This window comes from Colletes latitarsis, chromosome 2 (genome assembly GCF_051014445.1).
Source record: "Colletes latitarsis isolate SP2378_abdomen chromosome 2, iyColLati1, whole genome shotgun sequence".
Taxonomy (NCBI): domain Eukaryota; kingdom Metazoa; phylum Arthropoda; class Insecta; order Hymenoptera; family Colletidae; genus Colletes; species Colletes latitarsis.
This window is the reverse complement of record NC_135135.1, coordinates 25,082,590-25,106,034: the sequence shown is the minus strand read 5'-3', so window position 1 is coordinate 25,106,034 and position 23,445 is coordinate 25,082,590. Positions and strand designations below refer to the sequence as shown.

At 44.2% G+C, this 23,445-nt stretch overlaps 1 protein-coding gene across 13 annotated transcripts in view; it reads left to right on the top strand.

The window, feature by feature from the left end:
• LOC143347569 (protein FAM76A) overlaps nt 1-23,445 on the top strand; it is an 85,095-nt gene that overhangs the window by 46,400 nt on the left and 15,250 nt on the right. The window contains exon 8 of one of the 13 annotated variants that reach the window (XR_013080637.1): nt 17,139-17,156. The exons of the other annotated variants lie outside the window; for them this stretch is intronic. The gene's annotated coding sequence lies outside the window, so the exon portion shown is untranslated. Of the gene's footprint in view, nt 1-17,138; nt 17,157-23,445 lie in introns of those variants that run through there. 13 annotated transcript variants of the gene reach the window in all.

Sequence of the window (23,445 nt, the reverse complement as noted above, 5' to 3'; positions counted from 1 at the left end):
CTCGCTCGCTCCCGACCGCCGCATATTACCAACTTAACTCGCTACGATCCAGAAGACCAATCCCCGAGACAAAATTCTTCCCTGGATACGAGCCTCGAATAACTAATAACGAATAAAACAACCGTTGGCCCGTTACTCGCGGAATAAAAATGAACATTTCAATCACAGAGCGAGGAATTTCCCTACGAACAGATTCGATCGAACGAGTTCGACTCGAATAAATTGATACTGGTTGGTCAAACGATCGATCGTTTATTCTTCGAATCAAATGTTCCATTAGGCGTTGAAGATTCGATTTTTTGCGATGACAAGTAAAGCGGAAAATAAGTTAGCAAATTTAGAATCGATTGTAGCAATTTGTATATTAATTTGAACATTATTAACTGAGAAAATAGTACAAGCATGATATCGTTTACAGTAAAAAACGATTTTAATCTTCCCTGGTATTAATTATTATAAATTTGAGGAGGAATTATACAAAAATTAGCATCGAGTCCACATCTTGATCCAAACCTATCTGTTTACAGTTATCTTGAACTTTCGTTGTATATAAGTATGTTTTACTTTCTAATCCAATGGTTTCAACGTAAATTGACGTCCAATTAATTTTCGTTTAAATTTATGACCCGTTTCTTGTGTGGTCAATAACTTATCGAGTCCAGTGAATTAAAAAATTTTAGACCTTGTTAAAAGTACAAATTTTAGTATTTGAACAAACTTGATATTACCATAGATGTAAACAGCGTCACTTTATTTATGACAACTTCCTATATGCACAACCATCCGTACAAATTCGTTTCCGCTTCGAGGAAAGTTACTAGAGGTTCTCTATTTCCCCTTCTCGTTCGCGAAATGCTTGGAGTTGTCGAACGCCTAGTGACTTTCCCATGAAACGGGAACGAATTAATGTGGTCGAGCGTACAAATGAGGCATCGAGTCGTTTTCTATGAGTATTTTTTAACCCTAATTCCACCAGGATGCGACTTCGGCTCAGAAATCGGGAGAATTTTCGTCGAACAACTATACGAATTGAAAATTAAATTTATATTTAACGCGTAGTCGCGTATCAAGATCATGGTAATTTGTTTAACAGCGATACGATGGTCTCCATTAGAGCTAATCGAGTGTTTCAACGAGATCCAAAACGTGCTAAACGTACGATCTACGGAAGTGAAAATTCGATCTGTTTTGCTTTATGAATTTAAACTCGATCCAATTGGAATGGAAGCGGCCCGGAACATACGCAAACAACACAAATAAAACCTAAATAGTTGTAGCGCTATGCAATAACTAGGTTAAGAAAAAACCTAAAGAACGTAAAGTGTTGTTATTTTTTCCAAGATTTCAATAACTCTATATGAAACACCAGGAAATGCGCTATTTAACTTTCTTCAAAATCCTATAAAAGTATTATTCTTAACATAAATTTTTCAAACATCAATTCGATACTTCCCTTGCAACCCATGGTCACGACCCTGCAGAATTAAGATTAGGGTGAAATTTCTTGTAAATCTTACAAAAGTATTACGGTACATTGTACCAGGATTATCAAACATTTTTTAATGAACAAAATTACGTAGATTAAAAATTATGTTACTGTCAATTCGACACTTCTTTTGCAATCTAAAGTCACGACCTTGTGGAATTAGGATTGGGGTGAAAGGTGATAATATCGAAAACACAAGTTAAAAAAAAAGTGTCGAGAACTTGATCCGAGGTTCGATTTCGATCGGGAAAACGTTCCTCGAGGTCGCGACGCGTAAGAAATGGAAAAGAAAGATGGCTACCGGGCTGAAAATCGTTCACGGTGTCAAGACGAAATTAGAAGCCGACCGCGTGACCGTTTTGCATTGCAAATCGGCACGATCGTTCCGCAGGCCCGTCGCCGCTCATTCGAAGCCGTTCCTTCGCGGGTACTTGAGAAAATGGAAATTCCGCGGGTTGTCTTTTCTAGGTAAGTGTACCTCTTCTTCGACGGCACGAACGACAGTAAAGCGCTTTTATTACCGCGGTGAGAGTAATGGCTCCGACTCTAAATTTAGCTTCGATAAACGGGGGGGAAAAACGACAGCAGAAAATTGGCAAAATCGAGTATCGAACAAACGCGTTGCTCGAGCGCTGCTCGAACACCTTCCTCGCGAGAGGCTTCCTGGTTTACGCTCTTTCGATTTCGCCCATTGGTCGCGGAGATCACGCGACCGTTCGACTTCTTCATTTTTGGACGTTTTCGACCCTGTACCTCGATATCGATCAACATCAAACGGCAAATATTTTACAAATTTTCTGCCCCCCTTCGTTTTTTAAACTCCGTGTATATAAATATTGTATTTCTTTCGAAAATGGGATATTTCGGTAAAATTTCATACTTAGAGAATAGACTACCTTCCATCAAAGCTTCCTAAAAGCGCCCTCCGGAGTTTAAAAACATAAATAGTGTTTATTTTCGCAGGACCATTCGGTGCTTAAATACTTGCTTCGATCTTGCACCCTCGGGGGTTGAGATCTCGATAGAATTGACAAAAATTCACGGATAATCGAGAAGATCTTAACCTCTTAATAAATTTTCCAAGGACCCACGCTAAAGGTTGTGGAATTAAAAGATTAATAATTGAGTTCTCGTCACTTGTCTTATTTTTTAATTACACTGTAACTATTCTAGGTCTACCCCTATTTCTCTATCATTCCTATAATCGACCACAATTTTAACCCCCACGTCGTTTCAGCCCCCTAAAGTTTTGTCACGAACGATAGTGGCGTATTAAAAATTTTCACGTCGTGTGAGTGGTAAAAATGGACTTGGTGGGCCGTTTGATCATACTCTAGGATGGCTCGTGGCCGTCATCAGGTAGAGCAAGGCTATAGCGAAGCGAAGTGAAGCGAAGGGAGGGAATCTCACGGCTGATGGCTGGCCGTGACTTTACTCAACTCAGCCGGCACTCGGGCCGGCGCAACGCGTCAATGTAGAACGGTCATTGACTCCTGGTGCTCGGCTCGACTCGGCTCGCGAGCCTCCTATATACGTGCAAGCTCGAGCCTTCTCCTTCCTTCTCCTCGGTCGTGCTTCTGCGCGATACACCCGGTATGTGACGCTGCGTGCCTCGCCGTTCCTTGTGATACTTCGGCCTTCTCCACGTGATCATCGAACTCGACTCATTTCTGGCCACGTTTATTTAGTTTCCCCCAATCGCGAGCCCTTTGTCCCGAGAAATCAACCCCCTAGGGTGAGAAACTCCTTCGAAGAACAAATCATTTAACCCTGTCTCAAAGAGTGTAACGAGAACGTGCTCCAACAAAGGGTTGAAGACATTTTCGGTGTCTAATAACAAAGAACTTTCTATGTACTGTTTGTCGACGATCATTCATGAACACCGATTACTGTACATAAGTATAATCGCAACTATGGACGAAAGGCACTCGTCGCGTTTGCAGTGTAAAATTTTAAATAGATCGAAGCTCTACAACGAGCACTATTACTGAAAGGCATTAGCGATCGTGTTGCATGAATATTTTAGATGTCGTTTAGGGTGTTCGATAGATGGTTCCAGAGATTCAGGAGTTTCCTTTCATTTGTTATTATTGTCCGTCATTTTAGTTCTCTATTTCGTAGGTTATGTTGTCATTTAAATCTTTATCCACCCATGAATATCGCACGGTTCAAAACTCGACCGAAAAAATTCCAGGCGTGGAAATCGGTTAACTGCAACGTCGGCTCGTCCGGAGCAGCCCGGAACGTTCTAGATCGCGACGCCAGGAACGAAACGCAATAGTACATTTCGTCGATGATAGAGCGTCGATGTAGGACGGTTATTGGCTCCTCGAACTAGACTCTCGCGGCCCCTTGCGCTCGCGCACGTTCGCCATTCACGTTTCGAGTTCCCCGGAGTCGTTCGTCGCGAGCCACCCGGTACGTGATACGCGGCTCTTCGGGACCCGCGATACTCGAGGCTTTTTCGGTGCACCGAGCACGGTCAGAAAGTTACGATAATTTTTCTCTACCCCTACGGGTTAGTATCTCGGTTCTTCGTACTGCAATCTCCCGAAGGAACGATAAAACGCCTCAGAATGAACACGTACTCGTTGAATATAAACTGCTACGTGTCTTGTGTTAATGGCGTTTCCCGCGGAACCGCGAGCGTGTTTATTTATTTTTTTTTTTTCTTCCCTCCTCCTCCTCTTTCTCCGCTCCTCCCCCTACGGCTTCGATTGACCTTGGAATCTGGCGAACCAGGAATTTTATGATATTTTTATGGAAGATTTACGCGCCGTTGCCGCGAACTTTATCGCGTCGAATTCCTGCAGGTTGAACAGGGTAAGTGAGAATGAGGAAGTGAGTATAATGGCCTTTATAGCGGGGCGCATCCACGCGAGCGCAGCTCGCTTTTAACCGGTCCTGCGCGCCTTCTCGATAATAATAACGACTGCCACGATTAAAAATAATGACGACGATCGCAATGGATCCGTCTGTTCGACGATAACACCGAGAAACTGTCACCAACCAATGCTCTCGGACTCCACGTTTCGACCATTTCGATGTTATTCGCGCTGGAAATCTGTGGGTTTGTGATTCGCTTGTAACTTCCACCATTTTCGTCCGAATCGAATAAAACTTTGCTCGGGTACTCTTTGTATCCTGAGAGAAAGCATAAGTTACTTAATTTGCGGAAATCTTGGCTGTATTAGTAAATTGGGTAGTAGGACACTTTTAATTCGACGCTCGTGATGGCGATTTTGGAGCCAAATGGTTCTGTGCACCGATACTATGAACTGTTTCTTTCCGAAATCTGTGTGTTTGTGATTTTCCTGTAGTTTAGCTGTGTCTTACAGAAGTTAGAAGGCTTTGAACTAGTTATGATTTCTATATCGAGTATAATTTAGCTTCGAAGACTATTGCAGGGTTAAGGAGTAAGTAGAATGTGGAGACTTTCCTGTCTGTTAGTGGTTACAGCAGGGAAATTTCAACCCTCATACATAAACCATCAATACTATTAAATTTGTCGAAAAATTCTAACGTATTTTAGTTATTTATCACAAACTAAGGAAATTTGGTACGACGTGTGTACGTATGCAAGAAGTTTGGCCTCCATTTTTGGCCAAAAGTAGGTTCACCAGAAAATCGTGAATAGTTTCTGCATATTCCATAGAATCGTCGAATCGTCATTAACATAGATGGCGCCAACTTTGATTTGCCAGGCGAACTCTTACGGACAGAAGCGAATTCCAAGTTGAAAAGTGGCTCGAACGCGTTGCATTTAATTAGGAGTTTCGACTGTTAAAAGCGAGGAAATTTGATGTGCAAAACTAACACCGGGAAAGTTCCCCAGGCCACCATCGCCTGGGCTTCTTTTTGTCGAGTCACAAGCGTTACGAAGCCTGACTAAAACGTCTGACCCAATACGACTCGCAATTTCTTCCAGGACTGGTCTTTCTTTCTCCCTACAATACTTCCAGTCCGTCTCACCGCGTAGTCGCGTAATTGAGGTTATGGTACCGTGTTATACTTCGGAGTCTAGTCTACGCGTGACGGAAAATGAGGGACAGGCTTATTTCACTGCCGATTTGTTCGATAGTAAAATATTTGCGCACGCTGGAAACGTCTGTTCCCGGTTTCTCTAGTGAAAATAGATATTAAACTCGAAATAATGCTTCGTAAGGCCAAGTTAATTAACTCGGATGCCTGTTTCTCAAATTCGATCACTAGACTTTTTTTTTCAACCATCGAGAAACTCAGCGATTCACCAACGACTTACAATTTATTAAGTCACAGATCTTTTTTCAGACCCGTATTTTTATTTTTATGCACATTTATGGTACCATTAACAATGTTCTGTCAAGTAAGAAATTTTCTCTCATTAATTTCAAATTAGGCGCCTAGTTCTAGAGATCTCTATTACGTTCTTTTTTCGTCGCATTTCATTCTTCGTTTCCATTGCACAGTCACTGGTAATTTAAAAAAAAAATATTGTTCTTGGATGTTTCGATAGTTTTAGCCAACTTCATACGATATTTCTAGGACGTGGTCTATTAGCTGTTAATTCTTTTTTCATAATCGAAAGGGTGATAATTTATCGAATCGATCTTGCAGTAAGTAAAAATAGAAATTTAAAAATTATGGTCAAACAAATGAAGACAGAAGCGAGAAGACTCCAAGAACGTTTGTATTTAAAAAATAAAAAATGGCGTTTGTCGGTTCGCGGTAATTAATAAGAGGTAGTAGATCGCGTGAAACCGAACACCGTGTATATGTACCGGACGGTCATCGTTACGGTAGCGCGTAATACTTTACGGTTCGGCGTATGTATTATCGCGGAATCGCAGGACAGGCGCAATTTTTGCATGGAAAATGGCGCTACGGTACTTTCAGCCTCGCCGCTCGCCCGCGGCGTACGAATCTAGGCTAGGCCTACGAACGACACGGTCATCGACCACCCTTGATTCTTTTTTTTCCAAACACCGGAGAAAGCGACGCTACTTCTGCCTCTTACTAATTGGATTACGCCAGGAATCGAGGAACTTGAAAACCCCGCGACGCTTTTCAAATTCAGACGACGAGACACGAACCGCGAAAAACTTTCCAGGCGATTTTCTTTCCAAGTTTCTCTCGCTCCATTGATAACGCGGTTACCGTAACGCGAACAATGTTCAACGAAAGAGCAAGTAATCGAATATAAGTCGGTTCCGAAGTTCTCGTCTCTTTCGCGACAAATCGAAACGCTTCCCGAGAACTTTTTAGTATTAGAAAGAAACGGGCATCGTAAATTGTGTGTGTCGAACAGACACTTTCATCATTGTTCATGGTCAGACGTTATATTTTCGTTTAGGAATTTTTTTCTCGAAAATGCGTAGGATTTCGGGGGTATGTGTATTCACCAAAAATGATTGCGATCGAGCCCCGGGACTAAAAATAATTTTTTTAGAACGATTGACATCGTAAATTTACTTTCGCTTGAAAATTATTTCGAGTATTCTATATTTGCTAAAATTTTAACGATCATGACCCCTGTTAAATCGCTTATAGCAGAGGGCAAGTTTTGGTTACGTTTGAATAAAATTGAAAAATTAAAAAAGGGGGGGTTTCCAAGACGTTTTCCGGTTGTTGGGTTTTCCAAAAGGACGGCGACGCTCGAATCAAGGGCACGGGCGCAAAAATCGAACGATGGTCGAGGAGGAAGACGATCCGGTCGCCTCGATCCTCGTCTTTCGCGACCGCGGAAACGTACCGACCCCATCGGCGAGTGGCCCGTTTGAAAAGTGCAACGACCGTTCCAATAAATCGACCGCCCCCGTCCCCCACCCCGAAATGATTACATACACGCGAGTTCGCAATGACCGTGGCTACGAACCGCGGTCTGCGGATCCCGTTATGTCACATTAGTAGGCACCTGCAGGCGTCATTATCCTCTCCCACGGCGTGCCATTCTTAAAATCGAAAACCTTATACGCTTCGTTTCTCGACGTTCATTCCCCTAATTAACAAACCCTTTGCTCTCGACAAATCCCCCAAAAATTACGCATCAGATGCAAAGCTGACGATTTTCTCCGTCCTGGGGAGATCCTTCGTCGAGATCCGTGTTTTTCCCTTCACAGGAAAAGGTTACAGGTAAAAAGAAAAGAAAAAATGGAGACGTCTCGATCTTGCTCGGAAAGATTTTCGAACGGCCCGGCGAAGACGGAGAGAAAGAGGGGGGCCAACGGTTCACGGTTATGTCATATTAGGAAATACGCTCGTTTAACGGTGTATCTATAGGCGACTCTCATTCTCCTCGAAATGGCACCCGATGAATTTATGCAGAATTTTGCTAGTCTTCCGTCGAATCCTTTCTTTAACGCGCGAGCTACCCCACTGTCCTATTTATAGAATCCTCGAAAAAATTTCATTGCAATTTATTCGAGTTTGATTTCTAGAGCACGGAAACTAAGTCCCGAATTAAACCTGGTAATTGCAATTATATATTTAATTCGAACCAATTACATTTCAATATAAAAAAAATACTGTTGGTAGCTGTTTACAGCGCTGCTCGTTTCTAGATTCTTCTAGGTGCCACTGTCCTATTTATCGCACACGTCATAACTTTCGAAAGAAAATTTTCTTTCGTCGGAGAATTGTCGTTCTACCAAAGTACTTTTCATTATATAATAAATAAACATCAATTTTGAACTGATAATATATTTGAAAATCTGGAGGGGGCCATTTCTTTGGTCCAATCGATATCACTCCGTCTTTGGTACCTTTCTCTACGATCTTTCCCCCCAAAAAACTGTTTAATTTGGTTCAATTGAGAGGATTCCACGGCCATGCTGGCGTCTGGGACGAAAAGATCGCGTCGTTCGTTTTACCGTTCCCCGTTTTCCAGGCTTTGACTTTGGTCCCGGTACCGTTAGGGCCAAGGCTCTCGAAGAACCGACCGTGAAGTAACACTTTCTGTATCCAAAGAGCTCGGTTCTGTGACGTAACGCGCGAACCAAAGGGCCCCCGACCGTTTGAAGCAAACGTCCTCCGCGTTATTTCATTCCCCGGCTGTTATGGTGGCGATTACGCGTCGAGCGCTATCCGCGGAGCGGTTCGTTAAACTCCTCGGCGCGTTCCGGGTGTCGGGACGCGTCGAAATCTGTATTCGACGGGATCCACGATCGGGAGTTTTGCGTCGTTTGCTATCGAAACTATGTCAGGTCACCGGCTGTTTTCCGGACCAATCCAGAAAACGGAGACTGTTCGAGACTTTTACCAGAGTCGCGTTTACGGTTAACCGAGCGTAAGGACGAACGAAGAAACGCTCACCTTGTACGGTTCCCCTGGACGCCGGGTGAATCCTGGTTCACGACGAACTGTCAAAGTTCACAAGTCAAAGTCACTGACATATCTTCCGGTCCCGGTTACGGTCCGTGGAACGATCACTCGCGGCGACAACGAGAACCGAATGTCATCGACTCGAACTCGGAAACTTCCGCGTGGCACTGGACGTCGGTCACCACGAGTCCCGGATACGAAGACCCCGGAGCCTCCTGGTCGATCCTCCCGATCGCCGGGTGTATTCTCTGTCACTAACTCGTTCGCACGGGGTTCTTGGTCGCGTCTTGATCCACGGGTTGATTCGCGCGCGGAAGAGCAGTCTCTGGAGGATGATCGGTCGCGTCGCGATTCGGGACCTCTGGTGTTGGGTGTTTCGCGTAGTCGCTGGCTCCGTCCTTGACGTACGGTCGTGTACACCGTGCGAAGCCGCGTGGTTCGAACTGACGAGCACGGCGGGTAAGGTGAGTCTAGGTGTCTCCTTGTGTGTACGAGCCGCGGTGTTGTGCGCGCGTGCACGCACCAACGTAACCCACGTTTGAGCGCGGGACGGGTTCGTGTGCGTCGCCGGGAGGACTGGTGGAGGGCGAGGAAGCAGAAGAGGAGGCCGGCTGGGCTCCTTCGCTCGGCTCGGCCAAGTCTCTCTTTCTCCTCCGTTTCTTTTGCCCGGTGTTCGCGTCCTGTTTCCACGCCGCTTACGCTCTGTGGGTCCCTCTCTGTCCGCGTTCGCGGCTCCTCTGGCCGCGAGCATCGGCGAACCGAGCGTGATCGGTCCTCCTTGAGCGTCGTTTTCCTTCTTCCTTCGGGGGGCCGGGCCTTCTTTCCTCGTTCCTTCCTTCCCTTCGTGATTCTCGTTCCCTCCGACGAGCCACCCGGTACGTTTTCGTTCGGTTCGGTTCGGTTCAGTATTCCCCCGTCGACAGAAGCAACGGTACTCTTTCCCCACCCCCTTTCGGTTCGGTTCGAGTTCTCCTGCACACAGGAGGCTACCGCCTTCTCTCCTCTCCTTTTCTTGCCTCCCTGCGCCCGATGGAAGCGTTCCTCTTCCCTGCGTTCCGTGCCCCTCGGGCCTCTTCGCCTCCCTTCCACCGGTCCTCCCGGGGCTCCCGCTCTTTCTCTCTGTTTTTCTCGCCGCGCGAGTACACGCGCTCGCGTAGGCCTCCGGGCTTCTTCCGTCTCCCTCCACCCCGGAGGAGCGCGCGACCGTGTCTTCTTCGACTCTGGTTACTGACCTCCGAAAATACGAGCCGATCGCCCGTGCCCGGTTGATCTTTTCGACCCTCGACCAGAACGCAGAACGATCTACGACCCGAACTGGAAGACACCCCCTCCAGCGAGTGCAGTTTTTCACCGTTCGGGGTCTTGGGAAACCCTTTCCGTCCGGGGATGTTGTCTTTTCGTGCTCTTGATTATTATTTTCACCCTTTATGTAAACGAAGAATCAATCTTCAAATTAAATTTAGCCCTGAGGAACTCACGGTAATGTCTGACAGATGTTACAACTGGATTCTGATTTTCTGACATACTTGGGACTATACGTATGAAGTGATAACAATGAGGAATTCCAACATTCTTAGAATTTCTAAATATTCTTCTCTAAAATACGCGTTGCTTGTCTTTTGAAACATTGAAATTCTCCAATCCGTTCAGAAATTATGATGTTTTAAACAAACGCATGCAATTTCAGGGGAATCGTTATTCATGGTCAGACATTATATTTTCGTTTAGGAATTTTTTTCTCGAAAATGCGTAGGATTTCGGGGGTATGTGTATTCACAGAAAATGATTCTAATTTACTCCCAGAACTAAAAATAATTTTTTTAGAACGATTTGAAATTTTTTTTTCTTGAACGAAGATTGGATAATTTATTATGATTTTACAGTTTGAGAAAATGAGAAAATTTACACCAATAGATGATCAAGGAATAAAATTGATGCAACGTAGGGTTAAATAAAATGTCTCGAAGGTTTCTTAGTGCCGATTCGCGAATAAAATTTCGAAGCAACCGGTTGAGAATTTTGTTCACCGATCCCTAGGAACCGCTCTAGCGTTGAACGTGTTAATTATTTCGCGGGTTCTACCGTAAACCGGACGTATCGGAAGGATAATTTCCAACGGACGTTGCGTTGCTACGGTAACGAAATACCGCTGACGTTTTCTTCGCCACTCGCGATTTTTCTCGCGTTTCGCTTTTTAACCCTTAACCACGGTCGAACAAAACTATCATCTATTTACATACATCGAGCAACGATTGAAAGGCACCCTATTTAGTCGTTCTATATTAAATAAGAAATCGAATTTAAATTATAGAGTGAAACCCAATTGAATAAACGTCCGAAAATAGAGAATTTAAATTTAATAATTCAGTTCGATCATATTAAACTGTATTCAATCGAATGAAATTCCTATAAAATGAGATTTTCTTTCAGAAATATTTCTTTCTTATCCTATATTCTGGGTTTGATTTTTCGTGAAATTAATTTTTTTTAACAAAGATTTTAAGCGACTCGTATCATTCCTCCCTAGTAATTTAAAATACATTGTTTTAATGCACGGAAATATTTTTACTGCCATTTTGGTGCTCCTGCAAAAGGTTTCCCCGACTCAATAATATTAAGGCCCGCCGGATTTTGCCGACCGGCCAAAAACTCGAACATTTTTTTTGTTTTGTAGAAAAGTACTACTTTACCACGTTTGCAATATGCCCTACAGCATTATCTCGTTGGAGTATATAATTATCTTCGGTAATTTTTCTGGCGTACGTATTTATTTGTCCATCAATCATTTCGAGATACTTTCTGCTATCCGTTCGGCCTGTAATAAATTTTATAATATTTCCGTTTTACCGCGGCGTCAAATACCGGCCCAGATATCACTAATTACGCTGCCACCTCCCATTTGACAGCGGCTGAAAAATTATGCCTTCCTTTAATCGCGATAGCAGTGACTAAGGTCATCGAGTCCATTCAAATTAAATTGTGTTTACGTTATAAACTGCAAAGTAATAAAACGTAAAAACTAAAATTGTTAACAATTTGACACTGCTCTTATTTTACCGAAAGAAAATAATTTTTTAATTTTCCAAGGACCACGCGATTAAGGGTTAATTGTCAAGTAAATTTCATTTTAGAATTCGAACTCAACGAGCAAGGAACTCTGAATGGAGGGAATGCGTCACGAGGGATATCGAGTCACGCAAAAAGAACCGAGTTTTGAAGTAGCCTCAGCGTCGATCGTGGCGAGTAATTATATAATTTTAATCGGCCAAGCGTTTTTATTGGGCCCGGACTCTTCCGTGTTTCTTGTCCCTGGTTACTGACCTTCGGAAACCCGAGCTATCGGCGCTCGATTTCTTTTCGTGTTTCTTCGGCTTCGTTCTTAACGGCCGAGAAGCAACGACGGGGAATCTGGTGTCGATGACGATAGAAAAACTCGCGGATCGATTTCGCGCGATCCTTTCCTCGCTACGATAATTATCGACGGAAATCGCTGCCCGTTGCAAGCTTTGCTCTTCTTCATTTTCAAATCGCGTATCGTTTGAAACCTTCATTGCCAACCGTCTTTCGACGAGCAATCTAACTTAATCAGATTATAATCACAGGTTGGCAAATTTCTTTTCTTGTTCGAGGCAAAATTCACTATTATTTGCGTTTTAGTCTTCATTTCGTCCCAAAAACGAATCTTCTGTATCGTTAAACAAAATAAAAATATCCTGAGCCAAGTATCTTCTTTTGTGTAATTTCACTTTTGTTAAATTCCAATTACATTCTCTACGAATTGAGATAAGAAGAATCTACGTTAGGGATGGAAAAAAATACAGGATAACGATTAAAGTAAAAACAGAAATTAGAGAAATTGTGGATTGATTTTCGTTGGAAGTAAACAAAAGGGAAAAGGGTCCTGGTTCTGGTATAGAATAAAAGGGTTAGAATTGACCCTGGTTGGGGGTGAAATTGTAATAAACCGAGAAGAAAATATATGACTGGCTTGCAGCGTGCGTGTGTCCGTCGCGAACTGTTCTATGCGGGCGTCGAAGTCTCCAGGATCTCCGGCCGCGAAATACGCGTGTCCAAACAGCCGCGTCGATTCGTTGAGATTTAACCCTAGAAAGACCAAGAGGGCGGAGCTCGACGAGCCCATCGCTCACAAAACATCGAAAATATGTTATTTCTCTCGTGCAAAACATCTTTAAAGCGCTCAATTTTAGTCAAACTCCTTTACGAACTTTTAATTCGCATCGTTTGCCTTTCGTGGTTGTACAGATTTGTTTCCAAACTGAATCATAGACAACGTAGGCGGATTCGAAGAGCCCCGTTTTTTCTAGGATCGATCCATTGCGTAAGAAGCATTCGACGAATAAATACGGACGTCCCTGCTCATACGCAAATAGTAAATTTGAAAGTCGATCGAAAGTAACACTGAACGAATTTTATTTTGCTCGATCGCGCTCGCTCGTGAAATCGAGAAAGAAGGATACGACGTCTGGAACAGGAAATCGCCGGCGTTAACGAAGAACGATAGGATGCGGCCACTTTTACATAATATCGCGTACGCTCGGGAAACCGGCGCGCTGAAACGATGCCGGGATCGATCGACCGTGTCACGTCCAGCGACGATTTTTGTCGCGAGATTCTCTCTCGATCCACGAGATCTCGCGAGATTAATACTGTCTTGGTTCTATTTTCGCGTTCTCGTAATCTGTAATACCGAGTCGCAAAAATGGCTTCGATACGACTGTTATCGCGGGGCACAATCTCCGTTCGAAGTTGTAAATTGTGAACAGATTGGATATTGATGCAAATGCAAAGCAGATAGACCTGACTCAGAAATCTGCTTTATTTCTGCACGATATAAACTTCTATTTATTAGAATTCAGTGGATATTATCACATTGTTGACTGGGGATTTTACACAGAATTCTAAACAGATAATTAATGAATTAAGAAATAGATAATGCAAGTGCAAACACGAGTGTCAACAATGTGTTATTAAAAAAGTTCTGGACAATATCGAAATCCTTTTTTCGAGGCTCGTTTCCGTGGATAGTTGATACACTTAATCTGCTCGTTTCGTCCGTTTTCTATCCGTGGGCCCTGTGCCAATTGTGTCGATAGTAAAAATACCTCTTCTTGGATAGCTGGATGGTGGCTCGAATCTCCTGAAATATTTATTAAGACGGGGCTACGAAAGTTCACGATTTTATTTTGCAAAAGTCTAATTTATCATTCTCGTAAACAGAATCTTCGGTTCTCTCAAAGTTCCAAGACTCCAGGTATTTTTTAAGGTTTATAAGTTAAATTTTTCCTTTGAATCGAAATTTTCGGGGGTTGCAGTGCTTTTCTCGCGAAGATAGGATCGATGCATCGTCGAGACGTTGTTTGGGAACGGTGAGATTTCGTTTCTCGGAACAAGGCAGGAAAAAATTCATCGACTGTAGCCTCTCGAGGAGGAGAGCGATCGGCCGTAGAGCGCGGAGCGGGTAACCGGAACGGAACGGAGCGTTCGCGAGTGGTTACTGACCTCTAGCATCGAGCACTCTTACGCTTGCACTACTTAGCTAGCTCGTTGTTACCGAGCTGCGTACCGCGGCACCGTGATCACGCTAAATCGCCACTTTTCTCGGCGTACCTTCGACGTTACGGCGTTACCTTTACCTTCACCTTGCGCCTCCCGCCTCGCGCGCCGACGCTTCCGCTCGCCGAGACGGCGGAAGGCCAATACCGCGTTTCGCGGCCTCTACCGGAAGTGCATTCTGCAATCTGTGTCATAGACGGCCGCCTTGGCGAGGGAATTCTCGTTTATTCTCGCCAAACACTCGAAAAGTACGGTCCAAAGCCCGGAAAGGTCGTCGATATGTCCGGTTACCTTGGGTCAGTGTTATTTTTTTATTGGGCCGTACAAATATTTAACAACGTACTAATTCACCTGGCAAATCTACCTTGTACCATGCCATCTTTATAATTATCTGTAACGAATATGATCGATGTTGGCGATCTTTAGTACGCTCTTTTATATTTAAATTTAGTCACGCATCTGCTTGAGAAACGTGTCGATTGTTAATTTTCGAATAATTTAATCGACATTGTGATAAACCTAGATTCATGACCAAAATATTACTCCTAATCTTTACATCAAATCCTCCTCGGGTTGATCCAAGAAAGATATTTTGACTCGTTGCATCAAGAGCCTCGAAACAGGAAGATACACAAATGTCAGCATATCGAGTCTGGTCCAACGAATTTCGAAGATGGTGTAACGCAAAAATCTTGACATCCTCCGGATCGATGGAGGCCTGGTCGCTGAAAAGTAAAAGGTCAAAACCGAGGGGACAAAAGGCGATTCGAATGGAGGGGAAGCCCGGCGGTGTCGGAGCGTCGACTTTCGAACGGCGCTGAAATTAAAATCACGTTCGCGGAATCGGGTGAAAAACCCGGCGATTTCCCCCCGGCTACTCGTGATCCGTGGCTCTCGGAGAAGCGCAAAGTATGACACGGCCGGCGAGAGATGTCCGCCGCGGGTTCGTTAACCCCTGAAAATACTCTCTTGCGTCGTGGTTGCGTGCACGGTGCACCGGGATGCGCTAGTTTACTTCTTTCAGCGACGTTGGAGGTGGTTTTGTCCCGCTGACGACGACGCCGCGATGAGTCTTCACCGGTACTTCGCATTAGAAACTTCACCTACATCGCGGCAGGATCGGTCGGCTCGCGAGAAATCTCGTTTCGCTCTTAGCTAGACGCCCCGGACGAAATTATAGCCACTATCGAACGTACGAACCGGCCAATTAGCCGCCATTAATCCAAAATTATAATAGTAGCTGATAACCGAACGATTTCTTTATTTCTAAATTTAATTTCTGATAATAACATCGATGATTCTTGATAACACCTTCACTTGATGGGAGTTTTGTGACTTTATATGCCTGATATTTTAACGTTGAATTCAGGGACACAGTTTAAATTTTATTTAGAATTCTTTGGTACTTACACTCTATTTTGTGTGGTGATAACCTCCTCCCCAGTCGCGAGGATACAAAAAGATTTTATTGCGACTGCAAAAATATTTTTCCTGTTATTTGGAAACAGAAGGCAATTTGAATTGACACTCGTGTTTTTTTTGTCCATCAAGATCGCAGACGAGAACCTGCGAATGTAAGCAAACACGTTCTAGAAAACCCGACCACCGTTACATTAACAAATTGCTCGAAAGTGATCGGGTCTTTTAGAGACACTTGTGGAATACTAAACGTGTTTACTCGCGTTCGCGGATTCTCATCGTCAGGGTCGCTGATCTTGATTTAAATCGACTATGCAAAGATATAAAAAAAAAGAAAGTTTAGTTACGTTTAAATAATATTAACTGCAATTTTTCAATCTTTCGTTTCTTTTATTCGATTTCAATCGTCTCTTGAAACCAAGATGGCGCGCCAAATGTATCGCAGGGAGCAAGAAAGGACTTGGAAGGAACCGTGGACCGTATTGGGTCAGACGTTCTCGTCGGTCCTCGTAAGGCTTGCAACTAGGCAGAAATTAATCGATACTACCCACATTCCCTCTACTTGTGGTACTGCATTATTCTTAACCCGGGACTGACCTTTATTTTCCCCCCACAGTGTACACAGTGGCGCGAATAATTATAGGTTCGAGGGATTTCGTTTTTATTTCGATAATTCCCGCGACACGGAACGACGTCGAGTTCGATCGTTCAAACTTTGACCACGTTTCCGTTCCACCGTGGTCCCGCGGAGAGATATTAGAAAATGGACGTTGTCCCCTCGATCCGATCGAGCGACGATCATCGAGGAATGACAGTTGGTTTTGTTCCTGGGAATTTCTCGATGGTTCGCGTATCGAGACGGAAGGATGAGGCCCGCGAAAGAAAGTATTCCTCTTGATTCCGAGCCGTTAGGTGGAAAACCTACTTCACCTACATCGGGGAGACGCGTCTCGTTTCCCCGCGACGAGTAATTACGGTCGCAGTCGGCGATGTTCTCGAACGCGATAAGAACGGGCGGCGATCGCTGTGGTCACATCAAAGATTTGCGATCTCTCGAGTAATCGTTCGAGATTTATACCGGAAAAGGTGCTTGAACTATCGACGCGTCCATTTTTCTTCCTCAGAGAATAATTCAAGAATTGTTTCATGGTAGCATCGAAACAAGTATTAAAATTGCAATTTACAAGAAATCACCGCAAATAAAATAAATAAGGGTTGGAGAATTAAATGGTTAAACGATGTTGGGAAAATCAACAGAGATTGATTAGAAAGATTGTGGGAATTTTAAAGACATTTTCTGGTAGATTGATATTGTCTGTCATTTGAATTCTAATTCTACTTATTTTCGTGGATATTTCAGGGTGAGGAGGGCCCATCGTCGACTTAAAAATTCTGTTTCGTTCCCCGTGGAATCGAGGTTTAATAACCTAGGTGGTCCTTGAACGCTAGACGGCTCCATCCTCGAAACATTCTTGCGTCCACTATTCAATTTCGTCACCGTGTCCTCGACGAAAGGTCTCTCTGGCGTGACCTTCGCCATTGAATACTCGAGGGACAATTCGTGGTAGCACTGAACGACTCGTTTCGCAATTAGTCCTCTTCGATCCATCGACGCTGAAGGAACGCCGCGCGAATCAAATCTCTTTTGCTTGAAATATTTTTCGCTGGACGGTTCTATTAGAAAATATGACGCCGAGAGTAATTTATTTAATCGACAACAGCGTTACAGCTTTCTTTCCTGGGGCCCTCTTCGGGTATAGAAATAGCTAAAAAAGGGGGAGGTATTTACACGAGTATAAAAATATAAACAGTGTAACGTGGATGTAGAAAGTACGACAAAGAAGATTGCGCAACAAATGTAAATTAAAATTAAAAATATTTCTACCGGAACTTCTGTTAGTATATATCGAGTGGAAAGAGTTAAAAACAAACTCGCTTCCGCGGGGGGGGAAAAATAGCGATGACGATTCGAGATATTTTAGAATTCTTTATTAATGGCAGAAACGCAGAAGCCCTGGCGCAAAAAAACTTGTTTCCATCGAAAAGTACGAAAGAGAAATGAAATTCACGCTTTGTAGGAATTTGGACGAACCGAAGGATCGATTCCTGGTTAACCTAAATCCCATTGAAATGTGACTCAGGTCGCTTTTTAAAGAAAATTTTACGAATAGGATTAAAAATTGCAGACGTACGAGTGCCTTGTTAGTTTTCACGCGAATAGTAAATAAATAAAAAAAAATATGTTGAATATAGTTTGCCACGAGAAATTAAAAAAGAGAAACTTTTATTCCATATTGAGCTAAATTGGCTAATGATTTTAATCCTCGCCGATCTAGGTCAGCGCGAAACAAAATTTTTCTCTCTTTTAATTTCTCAATTACTCAGCGACTAAGGGTTCTCGACGTGGTTTCTTCCATAGTGTATTTAATAACACTCGACCAAAACACGACCGTAGATTTAACATTTCTGAGCATCGAGGCATTTTTAATCGTGAGAATACAATTGAAAAAATACGATAAAGTAAAAAATCCCGGTCAGAATGGGGTGTTGGGTCCGAAGGGGGCTCGTGGCGCGTGGGACTGAGACGATCGAGCCAGAGCGGGTCTCGGTAAGCTCGAAGGGCGAGACTCGAATGGAGCAGGAGGTCGAGAGTAGTAGCGTTACTTGCGTGGTTCGTTTTCATTTGGGCCCAGAAATTCGAGCGGTACGTCCCTGACGGTCTCAACGTCTGGCTAGGCTAGGCACGGGAGTACTGTTAGCTTTGGGGCCCGAGTCGAGGCTGAAAGGAGAAACGAGGGAGTAGGAGCAAGAGGACGAAGACGAAGAAGAAACTCGAAAGAAAGGGAGGTGGCGTCGGTGGACGAGGAACGGTGGCGGGGAGTGGGCCGCATGGTGGAATCCTACGTTGGGGCCATAATGTAACACCGAGTCGGAAACATCGAGGTTCGTCCTCGCTAGCCTCGAGCGAGGGACGCCGCCGACCCGCTCGCTCGGCTCGCTCGCCTCGAGACCGCTCAGAAGTGAAGTGGCACACAATGCGTAAGAGTATTTTCAGGGGTCGACGACCGCTCTGCTTCCTCGAGGCTGTCCCTAGCGATGGCTTCGACCGCGAACCGAACGGTATCGACGATCCTCGCGGAACACCGCGAACGGACCCACGGAATTTCGCCCCGACGAGTCGCGGGGCCCTTCTTCCGGGGGACGGGGGCCTTCACCGGGCAACGGGATTTTTTCGACGCGACTCGATCGTTATTTTTACTCTGGCCACTTTTTCGCATTTTTCGTTACCAAATGCACGCGAGGTGTGAATTTTACCTGTACATACTCTGGAACGAAACGGCAATGACGATCATTTGCAATTTTAAATGGACACAAGACATCGTTTGTTCAACCCCCCCAGATGGCGATTATAGCGTTTCTTTATTTGGCACCGAAGAATTATTTTTAAAATGGTCCCCTGGCTAAACGTTATTTAATTTTAATTTTTATACTGTTGAGATTCATAACGTGTGTATATCACACCACTCGAGAAAGAAGGTTATCGAAATATTCAGCACAGTTGCGTAAGACAATCTTGTGAATTTTATCTCACCGAAATGATTTATAAACATTTCTCTCGAGTTCTAGAGAATCTTACGACCTATAGTTGAAGTTCGAGAAAGACTAGAAAGGCCCAGAGAAGACCCAGCTCAATATTGTCTTCGATTTTAGGTCACGTACAGTTAACATAAACAGGGTTATTGTGTGTTTGCGAGCGCACAATTCTGCGTGGCACAACATGAGGAATCTCCCGCGATCGTCGACGCGTTAACGCGTTTGTTTTTCTCGATTCACGCTGAAAAGTCGATAGCCCGGCGAATCGGTGCAATTAAACTCGCCTCGAGAATTTCCAACAATAGAACTTGCATTTGCCTAGCCATTACTCGGGATTCGAAAAAAAGGTAAATGGTATCTGGAAGTCAGGAATAGCTTTGGATTAATATACTTTGCGAAATGGCTGGCGAAGACAGGTTTAAATACTTGCTATACGTACGGCGAGAGACTTCGACGTTACGATTAATTCGTTCCACCATTTTCCGCATAAATCGAATACCACGTATGAACGGAGAAAGACAAAATCAGTTTGAGGCTAAATAGAATGCGATTCTAGGAGTAAAGAAAACGTAGACATTAATCTTTTGGGGGCATTTGGAAAATTGTATCGTCTATTCATATTATACTCGGTGAGGTTTGTCTAATAAATCTTGCTTAGACTTGAATTTAAACGTCATGCCTTGGGCAGAATCTGCTAGGTAAGCCTCGTCGATGAGTCCAGCTAGCGGAAACACGGTACAATAGTTCCCGTTTTCGAGCGATGAAACGAAGGATTCGCCAGTTCGCTTGAAACCGGGGTGGGTAGTGATTTTTATATCAAATTAACACGTTCGCAGTCCGCTGACCTATATTCGGGTCAGCATACTCCCTATTCACACGTTCCTTGACCCACATGTGAGTCAGGAGCGGCGTCGGAAGTCACATACTTCTCAGTTTATCTTCAAATATTTACACTATCATGTAATAAGAAATCAGTGTCCGATTTTTATCGATAAATTGCAACAAGAGAAGCTTATCGAGTATGTTTATATCGTTTTCTAAGACGCACAAGGGAATCCGGAGTAAAAATTAGCACTCGAAAGCGAGAACTGATCAATCGTTTCCCTTTGTTCCAATTATGTTACTTACAGTCGCTGAAATATAGATCGTTCGTACCTCGAGCGTACAAATTTCTGAATTATGGGTAGATTTAAGGTCCCCTGTAAGCGTTGGGCCCACCAGCTGACCCCCTTGTGACAGGGTTTGCGTTGATTCGAGTCGAAGGTCAACGATCAATATCATGGGAATTGGATCAAGCCCATCGCTATTGAATCCCCTCTTCTTTTTCTCGCGCCCTTCATACCCGCCCTCTCCTCTCTCCTCGATCCCTCTCGATCCTGAAGCTTTGGAGAACGTGAATCGCTCACGTGCAAACGGCGATCTGCGAAATCGCGTATTCCTTTGTCCCTCCATTTTACTCATGATTCGAATGACTACTATCTTCTGTAACAAAATTCGATAAAATAGGAACTTGAGTTCCAAATGTCAAGGTGTCAAAAATTTGGGGTACTCGACTCCGAGAAATCAAATTTAAATCATATAAAATCGAATCAAATCGTGTTGGGAGAATGAAAGGAAACGGAGGTAACGCGTAGAAGATCTTTGACACATATTCCCATCAAAGAAAGCGTTGTATTCGGGGACCAAAGATTTTTTACCCTTGGCGTTCAGGACTCTCTGGTCTTTTTCTCCGTTTTTCGCGACCGGTTTATCATATTTTTAACAACCGGTTCCTCCTCCCGGCCGACCGTTGGATTCTCGTTACCGATTGTATGCAAAATTACGCGCGTACGCAACGGGGAAGTCGTCTCGCGTTGGAAAATCCCTGAACTTCGTAAGACTCGCGATCCTCGAAGCAAAAGCGTTGGATACCTTGGGTTTCGAAAAAACCGAGGAACGCCACCGAATCGCGTCGGAGGAGTAAACGAAAAATGGTGAACGTGGCCCGTTCTATTCCGCCATCGAGGATTTTTTTTCGCGGCGAGTTCAACGCTCGAAGGTTAAAGACCCGACCGTGAAGCCTCCAACCTGTCGAATTCGTGGCCGTGCCCGGATCGTGACTAAGCCACCATTTATCTTGTATCGGCGATCGGTTTATTGTCGTGCTATTTCGTAACCGAACCGCGATACTAGAGGCCGGACTCCTCTCCGCGTCCTGTCGCGTTCTGTCCGCAGGAAACGTCGCGTACGTGACGCAAGATCTAAATCGACGGCATATTGCCAGGCGGATAAAACACTTTTAACGCCTTTGTGAACCGTCCACTGCTATAACGGAAACACCGTGACCCACAAGGGTATCCTGCCCGTAAACGCTGCACGACGTTCCCGATAATTTGGCGAAAACGGAGCAACGATGCCCCATGGACGCGAACAATATTATTCAAAACACATAAAGATGCAACATTTTCTTCATAAGTCTGTTGTATCTGTGTTATTTTATTTATCGATTTATTTTATCGACCATTAGGGATACTCGCTATCATCGTTGTTTACAATCTTCGAGTAGACTGACCAGGTGTGTAGCTAAAAACCTATTAGAACCATCGATCTTTGCATACTTGCAGTAGCTTCTATAACGCTGCGGAAGTCGCCATCTTTGAGAATGAATCGCATGCGCCACCTGAACGACGACCAAAGTACTACTCGCTTTGAACAGTAAGAAGGGAAAGTCCCCAGTTCTGGCACCAATCGAGGCTCTTCTCCGTTGGGTAGGCGTCTTGATTGGTGTCAGAGCCCACGATCAGGACCGTGTCTAAATACTCTGGCGCCCTGGACAGTAATCACGTACACTGAACCTTCTTTTGATCAATTTTGTAAGTAAAATCTTCGACGACAGAAGATTGGAGGAAACACGAACTTTGTGTTTAATAGTGAATTTATATTCTATGGAACTTCCACTGTCTTAGCGCTGCTTGTCTATATAAATACTGTGCTCTTAATTTTATTTTGGAGACTACAGTTCCCTTACGAGGTCGTTATTTTCGCGCGTCGTTAATTGTCGCGAAAAAGAGCAATAATTACGGGCCGTTTATTCGACATTACGACGGCGATGATAAATTCGACGGAAGCTGGACGTGTTTCGATTTAAATAAACGGTCCGCGCGGTAATGTAATCAACCGTCCAGAAAAGTCGCGTCGATTCGATCGATAGATGGGAACCAAGTCGTTGGCAAACCAGAATTACGACACAAAATTCAGTTTCTCTTGCGTTTATTAAATTCGACAACCTTTGTTGCCAGAAAATAATTCGAACTTGGACTTAAATTCGTATTCCGGTAAAAGGTTTTCGGTTATTTATTAAGGAACAGTTTCTGGCGGATGAAAATGGACGTTCGAGGCTTGGGAACGGGAACGAGGAGAAACAGCGCGGACGATTCCGCTTTGAAAAGGGAATTCTCCCGTGACACATTCGTTTTTATCGAGCTCTCTGACGCGGCCACGAATCTCAGCGGTGGTTTCCGGGCATATACGGAAAGTCGGCGAGTCGTATACTGCTCCGTATACGAGGCATTGACCCGCCTTTAGCGTTTCGTCGCACCTCGCCACGCTTCTACGGAATCGTACGCGCGCGTGCACACCTTTCTCGCGTACCTGTGCGTGTACGTAAACAAATCCGTTTCTAACGGGCCCCCCTCCGAAACGACGCTGTTTCCCCTCACGAATACGGGACCCAGCTTACGTAATCGTCGATTTCGGTTTGGACACTCGCGCTGTACCGACGAATTCACAAACGCCCGGGCGAACCACGAGAAAGTCCCAAAAGAAATGGAATTTTCTTGAGAATTCTGCTCGCGTCCGGAATGCTCGATGGCGTTGAACCGGAGGAACTCGCGATCGTCCGTAATCGGCGCGTTTAACGCGGGAGGCGTTGAACTTTCAGGGGTGGTCGATCGTCCTTGCGTATTTTCGACGTCCCCAAACGATTTTAACACGCCACACTTTCGAGAATATTTTTCAGACACACAATGGAAGTGGATCAATTTATTATATACGTATTAGCGAGTGTAACAAGTAAATTTCTAAACCAAAATAAA